This window comes from Erithacus rubecula (genome assembly GCF_903797595.1).
Source record: "Erithacus rubecula genome assembly, chromosome: 3".
NCBI lineage: Eukaryota > Metazoa > Chordata > Aves > Passeriformes > Muscicapidae > Erithacus > Erithacus rubecula.
The window spans coordinates 111,247,825-111,271,196 of NC_136689.1; the positions used below are offsets into that span (position 1 = coordinate 111,247,825).

General features: G+C 41.8%; 1 protein-coding gene across 2 annotated transcripts in view; it reads left to right on the forward strand.

Annotated features, from left to right (window-relative positions):
• The first annotated feature begins 7,868 nt into the window (after nt 1-7,868).
• Nucleotides 7,869-23,372, forward strand: part of FAM110B (family with sequence similarity 110 member B) — a 107,898-nt gene continuing 92,394 nt past the window's right edge. For both annotated transcript variants that reach the window (XM_079301547.1, XM_079301548.1), the window contains exon 1: nt 7,869-7,987. The gene's annotated coding sequence lies outside the window, so the exon portion shown is untranslated. The remainder of the gene's footprint in view (nt 7,988-23,372) is intronic.

The following is a 23,372-nucleotide window of genomic DNA, read 5'->3' on the forward strand; positions in this document are numbered from 1 at the left end:
GTTTTACTGTGTGACTTCATCACCATCCAAATTGCTTTTACACTACACATACCCATCATTCTGCCTGATCCTGCTGTATATTTTAAATACCTTTACAGGATCTTTTTTACTTGCAAACCAGTGTCTCACAATCAATGGGGCTTCATCACATACCTGTTTTACAAAAACCACAAGTATTTAATAGGGTGCTGAAGTTATTATTGGCTGTATATAGAAATTCAGATTAGAGTTTATAAACACTTTCTTTTTTCTTCTGATCTGTTAAACTGAGGTTCCTTTCATCTTCAGTTTTTCTCCTGCTTTTTAGAAATTTTATATGAGTTTTGATCCATTTGTATGTCTATATTCTCTCTTTTAGTAATCCCACTCCTTTTTATCTTTATCAGCTTATTTCTGCTTGCTTTTTCTCCTTGTCATGGTTATTCATTTCTCTCCTCTGTATTTGCACTCATCCCCTTTCCTTCCTTTCAAGTTAACAAATGTAGACTGTATTTACAGACTGGATTTTTTAAAGAATAACATATCAAAGTCAGACTACAAATATTACTTATGCCTGATGTCAGTTATTCACTGCTTGTCACTTCCAATGCACACATCACCAAAGAGCCTCCACTGACACTCTGGCCCAAAGTATAAAACCTCTACCATTACATTTCAAAAAATAACAAATCTTTTCATGTCTGAGCTGTCAAAAGAAGCTCTTGGAATAGCCAGCATAGAAAGGGACACAGCCACTACCCCCACACACAATATAAGTATGATCAAATACCTACTAGCAGCAAGAACTGATAACTCTGGGGGGTGGCAAGCTCTTTCTGAGCAGCTTCAATGCAATGACATGGATTGACTTTTTTTCCTTTTTTTTCCCCAATCTGCCTTTGCTGGGGTATTGGATGCATTCTTCACAGCAGGGCCTGGGAGCAGCTGCAGCTCTGCTGGGAGCACTGCAGGTGAGTGCCAGGGAGGCATTGCACATTTGGGGTTAGACAATGTACGAGGCCACGCTGAGCTGCCTGCTGTGCTGCCTGCTCAAGCCAAGTGAGAAAGAGCAAGCAAGGCTTGGAAAGTAGGGTAGTTTCATGTTCTGCAGAACTAACCCCCAATAACCCCAACCTCCTCTGACACCACACCACAGAGGGACATTGATGCAACTCAACCTGTGCCCTGGTAGGATCCCACACCAGCTGGGGGGCAGAGTTAGGGAGAGAGCACTGCTGTCAGCTCTAAGCCAAAGGAGAAGTGAAACCTCTCATGCAACTTAAAACCATCAGTCTTCTAGACCCCTTTTGACAGAGACTGGGAAAAAAAATGGGAAAGAGCTGGTTCAGGGAAGCAACTCTTGCAGATGAAGTTCTGGAGAACAGAAACTGTTCTGGAGAAAGAGGCATCTGTTCCTTTGAGCAGAGAGCTTTACTGAAGGGGAGAAAAAACACACACAATTGTAAAGGCATACAGGTTTAATATGCTAGCCTTGTATTTCAGACTTTGGCTAAGATTTTTGCTTGTCACATTGTTGTGTTACTGTAATTGCAAAGTGCTTCAGTACAAGCAGATTGCCCTCATGTTTAGAAAATCATATGGATACAATAGATACCATGAAAGAAACATTACGATTAATTAATCTTTATTTTGATATATCATAGTTGTTGGAACAACAAGTTATTAATTTCTACATACAACTCAGTTCATGCTCATCTTTTAAGACTCCTTTTTTTTCCTTAACTGTTCTCAAGATCCTTGTAAGGGTAACCCTCTTTCTGAGGAAAACAACAAGTAACTACATCTTTAAAAAATGCTAAGTAGAGCTTTCTTTCAAAGACACTTTCTGGATTAATGATTTACCAATCCAAACCGTGTTTAGCTCTTGAGAACTTGGTGTGTTGTTTTGCCATTTTCCTCCTGCTATTCTGAGCTATTTCTGTACCTCACACAACACTTAAACAATGGAGAGACCCTGAAATCAGACCTTGATGCTTTTGGATTTATTCACACTCAAACATCCACACTGCATCTCATCTGGCTTGAATGATACTCAGCCACACTCAGCAATTTTGACCCCACTCAAATTTTCTAGCTCTGGGGATTTAAGGGAGAAAGCCATGCAGCAGGCAATGACTCCTGGAGTCACTCTCTGCTAGTGCTTGCTGTGTGCTACAGGATCTGCTAGATCTTTCTCATCTCCCTTTCTGATCCAGACTTCCCTGATAGCATCACTTCCCATGCTGGCTTGATGAGCTGCAGAGAAGAAACCCTGCCCCAGTGTTTGAGAGCTGTGCAACAGCCAGAGTGCTGCAGGCTGACGTGAGCACACAGCAGGGTGGGGGCTCTGTGCATGGATGAATTATGATCAGCAGTTTATGTCATCACATTTTCTATCTGTTACCGATTCTCTTGTTAGTGCCATTCCCCAATGTGGTCATGAGTGTGTTCCTACATTCCTCTGGTACAATACTGAGAAATGTGATGCTCTGTGGTTTTAGTTCCTGTAATGAGAACAAGGCAGCTCTCTTCACACACAAAATTTGTAATTATACAAGACTATATTGTGTTACTGGCAACTAATTAGAGTTCTCTGTTGAAATGACATTATTTTATTATACATAATTTACATAAAATGTCAAAACTAGCATGATAGTTGCTTTCATACAAAAATTGAGCTACTTCTGTAAGTGAAAGCAACAAAATTACAGCAATTTTATTATCAGTATTTTAATATATTATATATTATAGTTAAAGTGGTATGGTAAGAGGTTTCTCCATATAAAGATCACAAAAAGGAAATTCTCCCTTTAAAAAATGTCAGTGACTATCAATTTTGCCCTCTGCATTTATTATGCAGATTAAATAAAATTCAAAAAACATTAAATGTCAAGGGGTGTGGTGGGGGGGGGAAGCAGGTTTGAACTTATTCTATAAGTTTGTATTTTGGTCTATATCCTTAGAGCACAGAGTACACATTACAACTAATTTACTTTCCTCAACCACTAAGTAAGTGATATTATTATATTGCATCCAGTTAAACTGAGACAAGCAATTGAATCCCTTCTGGCCAGGCAGTAAGTAAAATGCTGGTGCTGGGATGAGGACCCAGGGCTCTTCGGAGCAGGATGAATACCAGGATACCACATTTATTTCTCATTTACATGCTAGGATGGAATGTTTCTAAACTAGATAACAAGAAGGTTTTTCATCAGGGATCTGTAGGAGACAGTGGTGAAATCAAGCCCCAGTTGGCAAGGTACCTAGCTGTTCCTTGACAATATTAAGATGTTGGTAACATATAAAACTGATGTGAGGGTAGCATTCCCTTGGCACCACACTAAATATGCCACAAGACACATAACCAATGAGTGTAAATGCAAATGTGTATGGAGAATCAGTCTTGACAGTTTTGTTTACAAAGGCAGGCAGCTATTTGCTGATAAGAGATATGACATGCTATTCATCTTGCTGCTACTAAGCCAAAGGGATTGCAACTATGATAACAAACTGTTAGATTTGATTGTTGGAATGCTTATGCAACGTTAGTAATAAAGGGTGTTTAAAAGCATATCTCATTTGTTCTTGGGCAATCATATGGTATTCCTTATAACAATTTTCCTGGGACTCTTAAAAGGACCAGCTAATTAAAGAAAAGATATGTCTGGCTCAGCTTTAATGGGTCTGTGTTCTCTAAGTAGGTGTATGTAGGAAACAGGAGCAGACGTGTCTTTATTTCTCTGCTTGCATGGGTTGAGGCAGGATGTCAAGTGACACAGTCATGGCCTCACATCTTTCAGTTCCTTCATTTTGGCTGGTGTTACCTGCACACACCTTCCAAACCTGGAAAATAAACAGTCCTAAAGATAGGACAAGTGTAATGGCTTTAAATTGAAAGAGGGTAGGTTAAAATTAGATAACGAAGAAATTTTTCACTATGAGGGTGGTGAAACACTGAAACAAGTTCCTATCCCTGAAAATTTTCAATGCCAGGTTGGACTGGGCTCTGAGCAACCTCGTCTACTGGAAGTGTTCCTGCTTGTGGCAGTGGGGCTGGAACTGGATGACCTAAAGGGTCTCTTCCAACATAAACCATTATATGATTCCAAGTAATGCTGAGACCTTCATGAAGCCAGGAGGAGGGAGGCTTCTGGCTTTTTTCTCCCTCTTGCTGAGCACCAGAAGAATGGGTCAGCATGACTAACACTTCTCCTTTGTCATCAGCCCCCTGCTTCAAACAATACTGAGAAAACACTTTTCCCAGCACTCCTAAATACCTGCACCATTTATAGCCTGAGTAACATGTTGCTCACACATTTTCTTACAAAGCTCACGATCAAAATAAAAAACTCGCGAAACTTATATAAATGCTCTGCAGAGCAAATAGACGACTCGAGAACTCAGCCATGTTTTTGTTAAATATTGCTCACTGAGCTTTGTTGAATGTGTACATGCAACTCAGTAATGTGCAGACGTGGGCTGATCCAGCTGTGATGGCTAAAGTAGTGTTTTGTCTGGCCACCTCACTCCCACCTCAGCAGGCACAGCTGAGGTGACGGCTGCACAGCCTGAGCAGGCAGACCAGGCTGGCCATCAGAGATCGTGCACATGCCTCACTAATGGATTTAACCAAGGCTGAGTACACTGAAATACTTGGTGAGGGGCTAGCTGCTGCAGCTTGGTCAGTTCAGCTTGAGACTGACCCCAGATCACAGCTCCTGATCAGAAGACTGGAGAGAATATTTACAGGGACAAATATCATACACCCTTACAGGGGTAGGGGCAGCTAGGAAAGCTGCACCACTCAGTACCTGAGTTACTGTGGCTTATTCAGTCTGAGTGCTACAGTAATTCAGGCAGCAGTCTGCATTTTTTAATGTATTTGAGCATTACACATAAGTCTACACAAGGAAGACATATCAAAACCCCAAACTTTCCACAGCAGGGATTTTTGAGCTAACAAGTGGAAAATGAGTGGCTTTGTTCTTAATCATTCTTACAGTTACAGGTGACTTTGTGAATAGCATATACTGTGCCAAACTGGAACTGAAATCCTCTTTGAATGCAAGCAGGCCTTAGGTTCAGCAGCAGCTGTGAGATGGAGACTTACTCTTAATGGCAGATTCAAGCAGCGTGAACAATAACGAGGCTCTGTTTAAGGTGGACACAGCTTGTCTGCATTAGAGCTGGACCTTGAGCACCTGCGTTAATTAAAACGATTTTAAGTGGTGTCAGCTGTTTCTGAGTCAACCTATTGATTAGAGCAACAAATGCTTTATTCTTGGTCTTATAAGAATATGGATTTAGGAAGAGAGTTATGATCAATAGGTGTGGTTTTAATTTTTTTTATCTAAAAATCTTTTGAAAGTTATGAAATGGACTGAGAGGATTAATGCATTTTTTAAGAATCTGTTACTTGGAAAGCACAAAGAAGAAATCAGTCTGGAATGTGATAATTTTATGTTCATTTCCAGGGGTTCTTGACTTAGTTCCAGACAACACAATTTCTTATGCACAATTTTTACTCCTATTTAGCAGCCTTATTTTGAGTGAGTTTAATCTGGTACATGGATGTTTATAAAATTGGTTTCTTGTCTTAGGTATGATTTATTAATCAGGGGTTATAGTATTTTAAAACATAAAGATTTGTGTATGAGGATAACCATTTGATGTACACTTAAACATCATTGTAGGGCCAGGGTGCTGGTTTCATTAAAGGGACCTGGCACGTGATAAAGGCCATGGGTGTCCATGATGAGCTCAAGGCTGCAGCTTGTCTTGCAGAGGGAGGTGGGTTGGTCCTGTCTGAGGCTTCTGTCACTAGTTTTGACAGTGAGGACAAAGATCATATTTTAGTAACTATATTAAAATGTCATGCATCAATTGTATTATTCCATACTTCTCAGAGGCAGCAGCTGCACAACATGGCATAATTTAATAAAGCTATCCATCATCTGATGCCTGGGTGTGAAAAACTTAAATAAGTGTGTAAGAAACAACTCCATAGTTCTTGTTTTGTCAGAAAGGGCACAACAGAACTGTTACATGCACTTAGGCTTTAGGAAACATCAGTACATTGATCTGAAGTTAAGCTATCAATAAGCCTCTGTTTTGACTAGGAATTGGGAAATTTTCTGACCAGAACAGGTCCACCTAATTTCACATGACAGTTGCATTTACCTACTCCTCCCCTTACTATGTACACTCAGCCTAAAGAGTGAAGGGCACAATGCACACATCCTGTAAAAGTTGGCCAGAAGAGCTGGGATGCCTGTGGATTGACTATGTGAAAAATGTCTATGCCATTGTGGCAGAGGCTTCATTCTGCCCATGCTGAAGGGCTGATGGTTGGCTTCTAGTGCATAATGCAGCAAGCAGATCTCAGTAACACCTAGGATGTATCCTACACCTCTAGCACACTGGCTTTATTTAAGGCTGGCTGGTGTCTTAGGCAGGCTTCTTCATGCTTACTGCACTCTTACATTTTCAGATTTTTTGCCCTCAAGCACATAATTTTTAAATTTTAAGATAAAACAAAAAAAAATATTTCCTCTACAACACAGCTACAGGATTAAAGATTCAAATTCACATACTTTTCATTCCCTTTTTCTGATGCAGCTATGCTAACACGTGCAGGAAGCAGAAGGTGGGTAACGTGGAAGAGCTTACATGCCACAGGTTCCCCTCCTTCCTCACATACCTCATGGACCATGCAGAAAACTTCTAGCTAATAGCTAGGGAATCTGATAAATAATCTGCTTCTTTGGAGCACAAAAATGCAACATGGTCTAGTACTAAACCTGAGGAGCTGGCTTAGCATCTAAAACCGTGTTCTACTCTATCCCTTTCAGTCTGGGAAGCAGAACTCTGCATAGTGAGAGCTCCCAGCTGGGATCTTTTAGCTACTAGGGCTTAATGAACATTATGTGAAAAGACCTTTCAAAGGAGCCTGCTTAGAGTTTATTCCTGGTTTTTACAACTCTAGGGTAGTCAAGTTTTGTTGCTGCCTTCTTAAAAGTCCTCAGTGACTGTTCATTCCACCTCTATGCAAACCACTAAAGTCTAACTATGATTCAGAGAAGGCCTGATACAAGGGTATTTCTATCAGATTATTTTAAGTTAGATGTGAATGAGGAGAAATCTCCCGCTTCCACTGTTTTAACTGGCATGATTGGACTACATGTGCTGACCTCAGGTACCTGAACTGAATGACAAAATCGGTAAGCTTGGAGAAGGTTTATAGGATGAGCACTATAGTACTGTGAAAAAGAAAAAAAAAAAAAAAAAAAGCTTTGAGAAAGGTACCTTAAATTGGACACGTAAACCAATAGGCAAATGAGTTTGAAAGATCTGTGACCTACTACAGACAATGGGGCAAAGGTGCATTTCAAATTAGTTTTTCAAAGCTTCTTGGCTGCTGCCAAGTACAGAATACCAAGATACCAATCTTGGCGATACCATCTACCCTGAGCAATAAAAAACCCACCCTTAATTTAACAGGAGTCACCAGTCAGCTCCCGAGGCATAAACAGGCAGCTGAAGCACGGCGCGTAGGCTGCCTTCAGTGCCGGGTGCCGAGCCGCGTTTGGCACAGGTGGAGGAGTTTTCATCACAGACCCGAATTAACTCCGGCGGAGCGGCTCCGCGCCCGCCAGCGCCGCAGGAGAATCTCCGTGTGGGAGCAGCGCCCGCCGCTGCCAGCGCCGCCCGGCCGAACAAAGGCGGCACGGCGGGTCCCTTAGCGCGGAGGGGCCGGGGAAGGGGCGAGCCCAGCTCCCGCCCCACTGATCCCGGTCCAGCCCGGCCCGGCTCGGCGCCGGGAGGAAGCGCCGGCTGCGCGGCGGGCGGGCGGCTGCTCGGCCCGGCCCGCCCCCGTCTCCTCCCTCCGCCGATCCCCCGCCCCTCCGCCTTCTGCTCGCGGCGGCGGCGGCTCGGCCCCGGCTCCTCGGGCTCCTCCGCGGCTTCGCTCGCCGCTCTGCGGGCGCTCCCGCCCGCGCTGCCCAGCACGGTAAGGGCTGAACGCGGCGCCGCTCCGGGCTGGACGCGGCTCCGTCCCGCGGCTCGGTCCCGCGGGCTGGGGGCGGCCCCGGGAGCGGGGGCGGGCGGGACCCCCCACTGCACTGCCAGCCCGGCGGGTGTCGGGCGGAGGGGCTGCACGGGGCCGGGAGAGGGCGAGCCCGCCGGGGGCTGCAGCAGGAGCCGCCCTGCCCTGCCCAGCCCTGCCCAGCCACGCTGCCGGGGGTCGGCGGGCGGGGGCTGCCGGCGGTTCGCAGCGCGGTGCCGCGGGCGGTGCCCCACCGGCCCAGCCGGCTTCGCCCCCCGCGCCGGGGCGGCGGCTCCAGCCCCCAGCCCGCCAGCGGGTGCGCGGCGGGGCGGGTAGGGCGGTTTGGCTCCTCTGAATTGCCTCGCTAAATGGCAGGGGAAAACATATGGCCCAGGAGAAAGCCGCTGGAAGCGATAGCTGCTGGTCTCCTCCGAGTTACTCCCCGAGTCGGTGCGTGGTGAGAACTTCCTCCCGGGATGCGCTTTCGGGGGGATGCGGGGCTGAGCACATGGCTGCCTGCCCTGGTCTGCCCCGCGTCTGTCACAGCACCGCCTGCCAAGGGGCCTGCTCTCCTCTCCGAGTGCTGCTCTGACCTCAGAAAACTTCAGCTGGCCGAGGGAACGGGGCTGTTGGGTTTTTTTCCTGCTCGTCCTCTTTCCTTCGCTCAGACAGGCATCTGTGCAAAGGAGGGAAAGCAATGGGATTATTTGTGTCTTAGGGTCCGATACCTATGGCAGCTGATAGTGCAGAGAAGAAGGTCGAAACTTGCAGAGATTTGGCATTGGCAGATTAACATCTCCAGTGAATCGTAGTGTTAACTTTTTAAGCCCGAATTTCGTGATTCTTTGCATGTTGATTGCTCCTCATGTTTAAAGTCTCCAGATACTCAGATATTTAAGGATGAAACATGTTCTTTGTGCTTGCAATGATGATGTTGTTGCATTTTTGTAGACATCAGAACAACTTTTATCTTTAATATAGACCTTTTTTATCACTCAGCTCTACTGAACTGTACTAAATACTTGTACTGTTTGTAAATCTGTTGCTGATTTGTTGGGTGGCTTTGCAAAGGTCACTTCAGTTCATCCAATAGAGGCATTTTTTGTAAAATGCCTGTATTGATTTAGTGTGGTACAGGGTCAGACTTGGCATTTATAAATTATTTCACGTGTGCTGTGAGAACCACGCTGTATAAAGCAACTATTCCTTAGCTGTGCCTTAAAGCCCACTGGCAGATCTTGGTGTGTGGTGTTCCGGAGGTATGCAACTTTATGGCATCTAATGTTAGGTGTCCTACTTACTTCAAAATGTTGGGAGCTCTAAAAGGGTCAGTGTAATCCATACCACATGTGCACTCAACTGACTTGGCCTTCACGGGATAAAACACTTTTAAGCACTTCTGGAGTGAAAGGTAAGATGCTACTGCTTTGTGCATGGCTAACAATGACTTGCTTTTTCAAGGTGTCCAGTGCCATGCTCCCCAGTTTGGAGTGTGGCAGAGCACCCAGCCCACTGCTGGAAAGGCTTGGCTTAAACTGGTGAGACTGGTCACGAGAGCAGGAGGCACCAGCAGCCTGAGGTGCTCCATGGGGAGATGAACAGGATGGTATTGGTGGCAGGGGAGGTGGATGCAGAGACCTCTGTCAATCCTTCATGGCTGGTGGGCAGCCCTCACCGTGGTGTGGGGCTGCTGGAGCTGACAGAGCTGTGTGCCCTCTCAGGGCCCCCATTTCTTCTGGGTTAGCAACTTAGCATGCCAGCTGCTGTTTCATGCTGCAGGACTGAGTTTTCCCTCTGGGTTTCAGGAGGCAGCAGGCAGGTGGCAGGTGCCTGTGTGCTGCCCTGTAGGTGCAGGCATACCAGGAATGTGGTGGTAAGTGTGATTTACTGCCTCGATGGGACTGATAGCCTGTGCCAGCAAGTTCATTCTGCTGCACAGAAGGCCTGGACTGCCCTCGTGCCAATGCATCCGTGTTAAGCAAATTGTATCACTAGCTAAAGCTAAGGGGAGACATCTCCAGATTCGTGTGAACATCATGCACTGTCACTTTGCTACAGAGGCTCTCTCTGTGTTGTGTTGTACCAGTTGGGCACCTGCACCCTCTTTCTCTGCCCCTCTTAGGCTTGTGGTGACCATGCTGAAGATCCAGCTGTTGCTGCACTTAATATAGGTGCAGTCTTCTGCTGGATGAGAGATGGCTGTGAAAGGTTTGTGCTTCTGTTTCAAAATCTGGACATCTAAGGTTGATTTACTGAGGTGAAACCGAGTCAAATTATAGGATGCAACTTTGCAAACATGTTTTGGTTGCTTGGAGCTACAGAGCTCATTTTGGATAGTGTGCTAGTGTGTAAAGGGAAGGTGTTTCTCTAATATGCATTTGTAAGTGTGTTTCCCAGTGCTGACTAGAGAAGTCAAAACACTGAGTTATCTTAGGGTAGATTTTGGCCATTAATTGTAGTGGAATGCAGAGTAATGAAGGTTTATGTTTGCAGCCTGGCCAGAACTAGAGGGTGTATCTTTAAATTCTGGATCATCTCTGGTCTCTCACTGGCTGACAGCATGTCTTGTTTTCTGCTGCTAGATTACGGCTCCCATAATGCCTTAAGCACATGTGTTGATCAGCCACAATTTAATAATTTTGAATTAAACTGAGTACAAAGTGTATTTCTTTCATGGAAGCTTTATTTTGTAGGGCAAGATCTGAGGAGTTAGAAGAACTAGTTTGTGCTGTCCATGGAGCTAAGGGCCTGTATGAGTTGGAGGCTTAAATTAAAAAAAGGGGAAAAAAAAAAAAAGCTTGGACTCTCTTAAGTGGAAGGTACAATAGCTGCTTGGAAACTGCATTTTAAGGAGGAGGAAAAGCTTGCCAAGTGGGGCTGTGGACCTTGCTGTGAGAATAAGATACTGCAAGTTACCAGAAAACCTAAAAGGAATGAAGGAAAGGAGGGGATTGATTGTTGGAGAGCAGAAACTGCAGGGATAGCATGTGAGCTGCCAAAAGCTAGAGGATGAAGAAATTTAAGATGAAGGGGGGGGGGGAAATAAAAAGAGAAGGAGAAGAGAATTTGACTATGATGTTGTAAGGACCAGACTGTATGAAAAAATGCTTGATGCCTCTAAAATTAGCAGCTCTTGTTTTAGTTGTTTAGTTTAGATATGCATGGGAGAAAGATAGGGTGCCAAATGGAAATTACTAGAATAAATGTCTTATGTCTGTTCCCAGTCAGACTAAGTCTAAGGGTCTCTGCTTTTGGGCTGTGAAAGACCTGGCACTGGAGCCAGGTTAAAAAATAGAATTGGGTGTTATCTGTTAGGCTGAAGATAGCAGTTGTGATAGCAAAATAGCAGATAATGTATACTTCCATTTATTATAAAAGGAGAAGAGGATGATATCTTCACACCTTTTACTCTGGTCACAATAGAATTCAAGGATTTAGAATAAGTTTGGAATAGAAAAAGTAATTAAGTATATAAAGCTAAGTGGAAAACAGGATAAAATGCATCATGTATTTGCCACAATTAGGTCGTGGGAGACTAAAGTAATATTATTACTGGTTAAATACTGAATGTCTTAGACAATAGAAGCATAAGGCTTCAATTCCATGTGTATACACCAAAAATAACTAAATTGGAAGCATGAGGCTTAGCTAAAGGTGTCTCCTGAAGGAGAAATTATGAGTTTGCCTGCCTGAATAAAGGAATTATTCATGCCCTGCATCAGTGTTAGTGGTCTCTTTGCTTCATCATACCAGCTGAAATAACTACAAGGATGATTGCTGATGAGGCAAAGTTGGGAAACGTAGTCAGCACCGAGGTGGGCTGGATTATTGCACAGGAAGAATTGAATGTCTGTGATGAGTGAAACAATAGGAGTGACAGGAAGTTAAATAGCTCCAAAAGCAAAGTTATCTACTGAGTAATTATTAGCAGCACATCTGCTCTCAGCTGGCAAGTCATCCCTTAAAGCAGGTTTGGAGGAAAAGGCCTGACAGCCATAGTCAAATGAAAATGACTTTTATTTGATACTGACCATGAAATGGGAGCAAACACAATGCTCAGGAAGAGCTCTGCAGTGAAGAGAGACAGGTCATTAGGCAAGGCATTAGGGTGACTTTGTATCAAATGCTGTACATAGTTCTGGGCACCTATGAACAGAAAATACTAAATCCTAGTGGAACATGTAGATGGACATCCAAGCTACAAAGATCGTGTAGTGTGAACAGTCTGGAGTTACATGAGAGACCAAAACTTGAACTACTTTGGCTTTTGTGTCTTAGTAATGGCAGAGATGGGAGATAGCAATTGCTTAGAGATTCCCTGTGGCAAATCCTTGGAGGAGAGGAAGGGTCATAAACTGAAGGTTCACCTGTGATTTTGGGTTAAAATTTTGATGTACAGAAGGGTAATTTGATGAATGAATACAATAATAAAGTATGTGGGAAATTCAAAAGGAGTTGCCTTGCTGTCAGATTTTGGATGCCTTCCTAGCTGTATGTATCCTGAATCCCAGCTAAGTATTGAAGTTTGCATGTGACTGTTCAGGAATTGATCAGTTCAGATAACTGAAGCTGCCATATTTTATGCTTTGATCAGAGTTAATCAACAAAGATAGAAGTCACTTCAGGAAAGGAGGTGTGATGAGCAGAAGCACATATTTTTGGAGAGTGTGTTGTCACATGATGGTGGATGGAAATTATGGCCAGTAAAAACACTTATCTATGACATTAGTTGCTTTCTTTTTCTCTTTTAGGTGCATAATGGAGTGAATGAAGCTTAACTCATAAAATATTAAAGATAACCACAAATTAATATGTGTGGGACATAAGATGCACAAATGGACATGCAGGCTGGAGGTCAGGTTGGCTGACTTGCACCCATAAATAAATAAAAGGGTTCTCCTGTCGAGTGAGTGCCCATTTTTATCCTCTGCCTGATTTCATGCCCTCTGGTCTTAGGAGCATTTTGTGGCTCTGGCTGCATCCTCTTGTTGGGGACTGTGCTCCTGGGAGAAGGAGACTGCCTGAGGAGGGACTTGGGCAGAGCCTTGTGCAGTAGGTGAATTGCAGAGCTGTTGAACACCCATGGTGGGGGCTCCCAGCTGGAGGGTGTGTGCTTGTCTGTGGATTCCCTTTGCAGTACCTGGCCCAGGTGTTGGTGCTGAGCAGTGCAAAGGCCAGTGCAGCCTAACCCCTGTGAAGGAATTGGGGCCATGCCTTGTTGACTTGGTTTGATCTTTGCTATAGCATCAGTCTCTGTCTGCTCATAAGCTGTCCTGTGGCTGGTCTGTGTATGCCCAGTGAAACTTCTGGAAGTTTTGAGATGACTTCAGAAAGAAAAAATAATATATCATCTGTGTGAATGTGTTCTGAGAAGAACCATTGCAAAAATAAGGTGCTTTGAGTGTGCTTGTACATAAAAGCAAGATCAATATCTTAATATTACTTTATGGCTGTTTGTTTTGAATTTATAAGTTGTCTTACTTCCTTAGAAATAATCCAGTTGCAGACTCCTTTCTGGTGTAGTTTATTAAAAATCTGAATTACTGAATTTTGCTCTAAATACCTGTGTATTTTTTGCTTTAAAGAGGAGCTGTGTAGTGAACTCAATGTGTCAGCATGCCCCATAAGAAGTAATTATGAAAAGATTGTGTTGAGCCATCAGAAGAATACTTAAACAATCCCAGGGAAAATTGAATGTATTGTCCTGTTGCTTTTAGCACACATTATTGGGCTGTTTGCTTGCTGTTGTTTTTCATTTACTGCTATTGCCCTATTATACAAGTGTTGGGTGTATAGTTAAAGATGAGACTAGGCCTGTGCTGGGCATTATAACATCTTTCACTTGACAGCCTTAAAGTCCCAAATATTAATGGATGAGGTGGAGAAGTTATTTCATGTTTACAAGAGAGAGATTCAACCTAAATTCAAACTGTCTTTAGCAAATCAAAGAGCAGAGCACTTGTCTCTTGATGTGCTTTGCTGTGTTCTTTAAAAACAAAAATCACTCAAATAATTTCCTGTTACAGTTTGAGGTCTTGGAAAAGTCTGCATTAAGAAGTGGGAGGAAATGTCTTAACACTTTATTGGACCAGGAAGATAATAACAGAGTTGAGTATTGTCTGAGTCATCTTCTTCCTCCAGTGCCTCTCCACAGTACTAGAAAAATCTGTTTTAAGTAACTACCCAAATTCATGAGTGGGCCCAGACCTCTGGATTTCTAATGACCTTTGTATGTTCTCTCTCTCTATTTGACAAGTTAATATGTGCATGCTACTACTTGGGAGGTCAAGCAACACAAGAAAACTGTTTCTTATGTATGCATGTGCATATTTAGATATATGCAGTTAAAATTAGGATGGAAAAGAGTCATTTAAGCCATGGTTGGGTAGAACCCTTTTGAGATTATGGTGATGATGATAATATGCATTTTATTTGCATATATAAAATTTATTTCATATATATATTTCATTTATTTCATATATATAAAACTTAACATTACTGTGATGTGTTTGTCAATCTGTTTGTCAATCTGTTATTTGTCTTCCTGTCTAACTCCAGTGGGTTTCGACCATTTTTTACTTAAGAACTGTTTGTCACTTCTTATGCAGCTACATACTTCAAAATTATATTTTGAAAAATTCATATTTGTTACTAACATATGTAAATTGCTTATGCAAGTAAGTAGCATGATACATTCATTGTGTATGTTGTATTTAATTGCAAGATTCTTATTATCTGTGTTGTTTTGTTTTTCTGAGCTGCAGTATTACTGAATGTTATTACTTTTGGGTTATCCCAGTGTGTTGGTTTGGGTGTTGTATGATAATTGCAGTGGATGTCTATTCTGAATGAATTTAAATGGTAGGCACTGTGAATGGGACTTCATGGTTTGCTGTTGCTCTGTTTGGATAGATGTTATTTTGTCACTGAAGATCACTTATGATTGTTTCTCTACATAATAAGACTTGATACAATATGTAAGGACTTATAATAAATCAGTTGATTTTATTAATTAGTATCTACTAATCAGAAAGTAGAATCCCAGTTCCATAATGTGTGATTTCTGCAATGTGTTTGTACAAATGCTTGGAGAGTATTGGAGGTGTGAAGATCTGCTTATTCAGATTTCCTGCAAGGCCTCCATACATGCTTTACTGAAGGATTTCAGGTGTTCTAGTTAATTTTGTCTTTATTTATTGTTGCTGTGCTGTCTCCATCTTGCACTGTTTTATGTGCAAGTTTGGGGCTTCCTCCTGTTGTAATATTGGATCCTATTTCCTACAAATGAAATGATGCTTATTAGGTTGAGCTTCAGAACTTCTAGCTGAAATGAATCCCCCAAATCTTTGTTTATTTAAAACCACAGGTTTCAGGTCTTTCCCCCTTGCACCTCTTGCTTTCTGTTTGATAGACTGTGAGGAAAAAGAGACACTTACTCTAATGGAGCACAGCATATAGGAGTGCACAGTGTTCTCTTTAATTTGGAGAGAAATGTTATTTTCCTCTGATCTTTGCTGTAGTCATTTGAGGTGTTCACTTCTGACTAAAATAAACAAGTTTGTTTATTTAGAAAATAAATCTCGATTTGTTTCCTGATGGCCTATTTATTATAGCAAGTTTGTGCTATCACACAAATTTCTTTTAGGACTAATAACCTTTTTTTTTTTTTTTTTTCCCTTGTTTAATTGAAAGATGATCAGTATCATTTTTCTCTTCCTTCCCTCTCAATCTCCCTTAAACCAAAACAAACCCTTCAGTCCTTAAACAAAAGTGTCTTTGTTTTTACATTTGTTTTATGAAATTGCTTGAATCCTATGGGAAAAGCTTTCCTCTCACAGGAAGAGAGGAAAAAAACCCCCCACCCTTCTAAAGCCAAAAACAGCAAGTCTGCTACCAGCCATTACTTTGTTTTGCTATCAGAATAGTAGCAGATTGCATAAAAAAGGCAATTTCTCATCTTAATGAATGAAAAGTGCAATTGCAGAAATGCACACAAATAGACAAATGGTTTTCACTCAGCAAATGTGAAATTGGTAGTATTCAGGGCAATAATTGGCTGCATGCCTTTCTGGGAGCTTCTTTGCATTGTTGCTATTGGGAGTGAAATTTTAAATGGGCATTTCATAGTTCTGAAATGTGGGCCCATCAATGCTCTTTGGCCTCTCTGATTTTATTTTATTTTTTTGATACTATTTATTCCTAAAAGTCTCTTGGTTCTACACCTTTGTGCTGTTCTGATGCCCCAGTTGTGAAGCCATCCATCCTGGCATACAGGCAGTTGGGTGTAGCACGATCTCCTGACCTAGGAACCTGGAATCTGGCAGCAAACATGAGTTATATGAGAGACTGAACCAGGAAGACAAAGAATTATGTGAAATATCACCCTGCTAGTTTGTCTGCATGGGCTTTATCCAGAATATAAATACTAAATACTAAATATTAAAGAACAGAAGTGCTGATGAGCTAGAACAATATTATTGCTGCAGATTTTCTCACAAACATAATAAAAATATAAAATTGAGTCAGTGGCCAGCAAAATCTTCATTCACTGATGGTTTGGTGGCCTACTATTCTTGATCACCTGTATTATGCAGTCTGGAGGGATCAAGGATGAAGAAAAAGTTTTCTGAATAAATTCTGAATGTGAATGAAAAAATAAGGAAGCATTCCTTAAGACCAGGAAGTGAGGGTTTATCTTCTGAAGAGTGAGAAATCAGATGCTGAGGTAAAAGAATTGATACAGGACTATCCTAGAGGACCCCTTGCTAAGCATTATATGGAGAATTAGGAGTATGGTGACTTCCCTGGGTTCCAGTGGCACCTCACATCCTATGCAGCTCTTGAATTTCACTTGACATTCCCTCTGTTGGTGCTCTGCATTGTTACTGTCCCCGTTCTGTCCCCAGAGCCCGTGCTGTATCAACTTTATAGCTCATGCTGGGCTTCCATGTGTGTGCAACCTGTGCAATCCTGGTGATTTGGATCCTGTGCAGCTGTGAAACAGCTGTGTCCTCATGACTGGCTTATCCAAAGTGTCCTGGTGAAACCTTCATGCCATTTCCTGGGCTTACTTTTTATATCCTAACCTTGCAGATACACCTGCTTGTGCTTCCAGTGCCTGGGAAGAGAAGTGTACTCTGCAGTGCCTTCTGGATTAGCATCCATACCTTTAATAAGCAGGCATGTGCAGAGATGATTATATGGATGTTCATCTTATATCTGAAACATTTTTAAGTGCTCTTCATGAAGACTAGACTGGAGAATTATAGGCTTTGGAGAGATAGAAGCTGAATTAACTTTGCTGGCTAAGCTGCATTAATGTTTTCATTACTTGGCCTAAAATGCAGTAGGCAGAAGCTGTAGGGAGAGGCCCTGTCTCCCAGCTATGCTGAATTTAATAAAATATAGGATTTCTCCTTCTAAACTTTGATTATCCAAGAACCTCTATGAATGTATCAAATGATGATGTTTAGATTGTTGCAATCAACTAATTTGATTTCCATACTACTTCTGGATGACTGTTACTGAAAATAATTTTTTTTACAGGGTACCTTGCCCCAGTATGAAATCAGATCCTCACACTCCTACATATATTTTACTAGATTATGTGGTCTGAGCTACTGAGCCAGAGAGCATAGAGGAATATTTGCCTCCTGTGCTATTGTTGTGGTCAAGGCTAATCAAATGCTACTAGTGACAGTCGGGTTTGCTTTGCTGATGAATAACAGGATGGTATTATATGTTTTACTCATGGGGAATCAGCATAGATGCTGAGTAGGAGAGCTGCCCACCCAACAGATCCATGCTCACTCTCACAGTTTGCTGGAGTTTGCTGTGTGCCCAGAACACTTCTCCTGATAACACTGCTCCCTGTTGCAGCTGAGCTGGGACAGGAAGGTGCAGACTGGAAGGACAGACTGGTATCCAAAAGCCTTTGAAATGGACGTGGTTGGTATTGCAGCTCTGCAGGCCAGAGGCTGTCCCCTATTGCTGCAGGTTCAAGCCTGAAGGAATTGCTGTGTGAGTTGGACATGAAGGCAAGGAGGCAGCTTGTATTGTGGTAGTTGTGATACAGATACTGTCTAATGCAAAGCTGCCTGCTGTGAGGTTGCAATCTTTCTCCTACGTCTTTCCCATGTCTTGAACTTGTACTAATTTAAAGCTGAACTTCTAATGAGAAGCAAAAAAACCTGTTCCTTAATCAGTGTGATTTGCTTTCATGGAGAACTTCATTCAACTTAGTGCAAATTGTGAAAGCCATGTTATATTTGAAAATTATGCCAGCTGTTCTTGACATTGAACCAGACAGAAGAGTGCTGACAATCCCCATGAAGTCTGGCTTCAATGAAGTGCAATTTAGTACCATAATATACTAAGCTGAAAGAAGCAATGAAGTAGTTCTCCATGTAGTCCTTTTTGCATTACAGTTCTGGAGTTGCAACTGTGGATTTCCCATTGTTTCCTTAATACCTTTCTCTTCTTAACAGGCAATATATAGAATGCCAGACTTCTAAAATTCACTTTACTTGTTATTCTAATAACTGATATGTAGGAGTGGAGATAATGGCCTCTTGTTCTTCTGTAGAACAGTCACATGGGCACAAGTTCTTTTTTTCCTTCTTTCTTTGAAGTTGTTTAGCAGAGTTACACAGAAATGCAGAGATTTCCCTAGGCTGGGATTTTTCTCCAGTCAATATCAGAACTCACTTTTTCATAATTGCAAAGGTTGTGGTGTCTGACGAGAAGATAAACAGAGCTATCTCTTGTTCACCAAGTTGAACAGCTCTTACAATTTTTTTCCATGATCAACCAACTCATTGACATGACAATTAATAAAAATGTAAATGACAATGTCAAACTCTGTGGTCACTACCCTGTAAGCATCACTGGCACATAATAGTGAGTGTTTTCCAAGGGTAAGGGAGATGCAGAGCTTGGATATGGATACAGTGCTAGAGTATGGCTGACTTAATTGTTGTTTTTGTGCTTTGTATCTCTGAAGGCTTCTGGCATTGAAAGGTGTGTGCCACTGGGTTGTTATCCAGGTTCTCTTTTTTTAAATATTATGATATCTCTAGTCAAAATTCACAGACTTTGGCAGCCTTAAAGTATAAGAGAACTTATTTTCCCTGATGAGAAATTACAGAACATACCTACTTACATGTTCTCAATTACATGATGATTTTTGTTCTAACCAATTCTTTTCTGACTTAGGATGAAAGGGGATATATTCTTCATGAAAAGAGATGTATTCTACATGGAAACTGTGTCCAAAGTTTTCAGATGATTTAAAAGCCCATTTCAAGACAATGTAATCTTGATTTATATATGTGGTCTTCAGCCTGACTACATATAAAATGTAAAGTAAATAAAATTAAGATGTCTGGTTTATTATGTTGTCTACTCATAAAGTGTACTCAAGTAAGTGTTCTCAAAGGAAAATTTTCTTGGGAAAAAGATTCAAATGAAGTACCGCCTTACTGTCTCTGTTGTTACTTTTCTGTTGTCTTAAAGTTTTTCAGTTGGTTATTTTTTTTCCCCTTCTAACATTGCCTAGGATGTGTATTTGAGCTAACCATTAATGCTTCATTTTTGATGTCTGTAGTACTTTTACCTGTATGCTAATGTATGTAGATGAACAGGCCAGGACTTGACCTATATAATACAAATGCCTTAATTTACTCCTATGTACATTCCAGGGTGTGGGTATGTAAATACAAAGGAAAAGAAGAGATGAGCTGGGGCCTGGTACAGCACTTCTAGCTGGAGACTGATACTTGTGATAGGAGGGCAGTTATCAAAGTAGCCACCATCTGATGTTGTTTTTCCCTCTCCTGCTGTAAAGCAGCTCATGGAGACACATCTGCAGCCAGGCAGAGACCAAGGGCTGGCTTGGGCAGTGTCACTCCTCAGTCCCATCTTGATGGCAGGATGCACGTGTTGGGCTTGTCCTGCAGCAGGCTGCACCTTGCACCTGTGCTTCCCAATGGTCTTGGGAAGAGGCAGCCCCTGGAAAGCACAGAGCCTCCCTGAGGTGCCCCAAGTTCAGGCTTCCTGCAGGAGCCCAGGGAACACAGCCTTTCCTCTGGATTAGGGTGTGGCTGGCCTCTGGGTTGGACCATGGGATCTACCTGGCCATCCCTCCTGAGTCCTTTGGTGTCTCACCTCTTTTTCTGTGATGGGCACTTAACAGGAGAACCACAGATGGTTCAGTGGATGCTGTGTCAGGAATTCAGCCATGCAGAGCACTCGCAGGTCATAGTTGAGATTTTGCATCTTAAATAGAGAGAAATAACAAATCCTTCACATTAAACAGTATGAGAATACACAAAAGAACATTTCTAGCATGCAAAGCATGCATGAGATGGAGAAAAGGAGTTGATCTGCTTTCTGATTTGTAGCATTCCTCAGCAGTAGAGAAATGTTATGTGGATGTCTGCAGGTAATCTTGAGTCATCTTGGAGACAGAAGACTGAATCCTTTCTATCCCTAGGTATTCTTTCTGTAACATGATGGTATCCACATGTGTCCACACACAAATAATACCCTTTGTTTAGAAGTCCTAAATGTTTCTATAGGGACCTGATCTAATAATCTAGATGAGCTTTCCCTTTCTGCAGCTGGTTTGGACTGAATCTGAGAAAACAGTTCCAGTCCATGGTCAGCATCCAAAGGAGAAGCATTGCTCCTCTGAGGGCTGTTAGCTATGCTGGGAACATAGTCCTTAGGAGGGCTGGGCTCAAACTCTTGCCCTGCCCTGTGCTTAGAGGTTATCAATGAATTCTGAGCTACAGCATTGCTCCCCCACATCTTCTGAAGGGTGCTGAACACACTGGTGACAAGGCAGACTGAGGTGGGCATCCAGTGAGACACACTCCCCAGGTCCTCCTCCCAGGTTCTCTCCTAAAATTCCATGAAATGGTCTTACTTTTATCTTCCTGTCAATCCTCTGAGTTGAATTGTCAGAAAACAGTTATTTTATTGTAGAAGTTTTTACTGGTGGTATAAGATAGCTTGGCAGCATCTGTGAGAAAACAGTTATATGGGGAAGAGGTTATTTTGAGATTTTTGTCTTAACTGGAAAAGTACCAAAAGCTGGGAAGTGCAAAATACATATGTTTTGGGTTTTTTTTCCCCCTGAAATTTCACACCACTTTTCAAAATAAATTCTTCTGCCTTTAAGTGGGTGAGTCCTTGCTCAAAAGTAGTGATTCCCAAATGTTCATACTTGAGCCAAGAATAAAATCTCTTTTTATGCAATGTCTTCAGAGCCTGCCTTTGAGAAAGAAAGAAAGAATTTAGTCTTCTTTTAGAGACTTTATTCTCTTTATAGAACATAATGAGTTTGCTTTTCAAAGGAAAAACTGAGAATTGGAGTGAAGGGGCTCTGTTGTATCTTGGCTTGATTTTATGCAGGATAAAGCTGTTTAGTACTGAATACAGTAAACTGTTTAAAAGGATAAGTTATATAATTACCATGAACTTTTAAATAACGATTAGTATTAGTACTTGATTGTCAGTCAAGGCTGTGGCATTATAAGTAGGAAAATGGTTGCAGGTATAGTCAGAGCTTTTTAAGATTTTTCTCCCTTTCTTTTTGTTTATCTTTATTTGCATATTTAAATTATGTAAACATCTTCAGTTTGGAAGCTGAAATGCTGCTTAATTTTTCCTAGTATCTTTTAGTATCAGTTCAGTGAGTTCCAGTTTTTAGGAGCTTGTTAACCTGCTTTTGACAGTTTCTTCCTAGTCAGATCTGGCAGATATGATGTCTGACAGCTTTAAAATAATAATGAGTGCCATAAAATTCTTTGTTTACTTAGTGATGTGATCCTGTAGCTTGAGTTCAAATGAACAAGTATCCATATGGTGTTCAGGAATAAGTCACTAGTTCTGTGATCCCTGTTGCTGGACTGCAGCTGACTCTTCAGACAACAGAAGAACCTAGTGGCAGAGTATGAAGCAGTATGAAACCACTGCTGATGGCAATCAGCTGGTCGTGTATGCTTGAGGGGAAGGGTCAGAAAGTAGCCTGCAAGCATTTCCACTTCACAGTGTTGAATTGTGGTTTTGTTATTGCCAGTATTTGGCTAAATAAAGGGGTAGGAGTTGAACCCAGTTTATGGGTATAGTTCACCAAATTCAGTTCTATTCCACTTCAAGAGAAACAGCACTAAATATATGCAAAATGTCTCTTGCTCTATTAGTATTTAAACTTTTGTAACAAAATTGCTTAAGACTGAGAACAGTAGCTTTGGTCTCAGAGGTAAAGAGATGCTTCTCAAAACTGCCACACTGGAAAGTATTTTTGTCTCTGACTCTCTTTTTAATGTGCTCTGTGCTAAATTTATAATCACAGGATTTGGAAACCCCTCCCCAATCACTTTTTAGTAGTGACCCAGTCTTTCCATGATACGAGTTGGATTTGTGGACTTGTGAATGTTCATTTAGCTCCCAGAGACAGCTGGAATTCCTTTACCAGGTGGAATACCTTTACCAAGTGGGTAGGCTTCATCAATGAATACAGGAATTTACATAAAGGTGATGCAAAGTTCACAGAGTAGTAGTGTGGTATGGCTGTCAACTTGAACTGTCTAATATGTTCACAGCAAGAGGGTTTTTGTTTTTGGTGGTTTTTTTGTCTTGTCTTGAGCTTTTTCCTACTGTCAAGTCAATCCCCAGGAATGATGGGTTGTGCATCTGTCACATCCAGGCTATCATTCTGGCAAAATCACTGACAAGCTGGTGCACATGGTTATTGTTTATGTTTTTGGAGAAGGTGGATACTCCACTTCCTAAGCCAAAGAGAAACTTTTCTCAGAGAAGATTTGATCTCTTTGTAAGTACCTTTAAATCCTGCCTGTGTATTGCAGGTGCATGCCCAGACCACATGCTGCCTGGTGACTGCTACTTGTGTGAGCAGAAGGATTAGAATAAAGTTTCAGCCTTAATCCTGGGTTTCCTGAACTGATTCACTTCACAGTCTTATTCTTGTTTCGTTGCCTGTGTGTTAAAATGTGTTTTTATTTACAATTGCTGTCACAAAAAAAAAAAAAACAACAACCAAAAAACCACTCACTGTGGTATTTTGGTTTTTATTGTTGATGAACCATGTAAAGATTCCCCCCCCCCGCCCCCCCAGACTCTTCACAAGATAGTAATTAGCCATGTACTATGCAAATTCATGCAGAAAACAAATTGGTTAGGTGTTAATTAAAACTAAATGACAGCCATTTTATATTTAGGTTATTTTAAAGTATCTAAATTATTTTGGATTTGAAGTCTTAAGTGTTTTTCAATGCATGCCTTAGTCCCCTCTTTGTTACTTTCAAACTCTATAGTAAATATC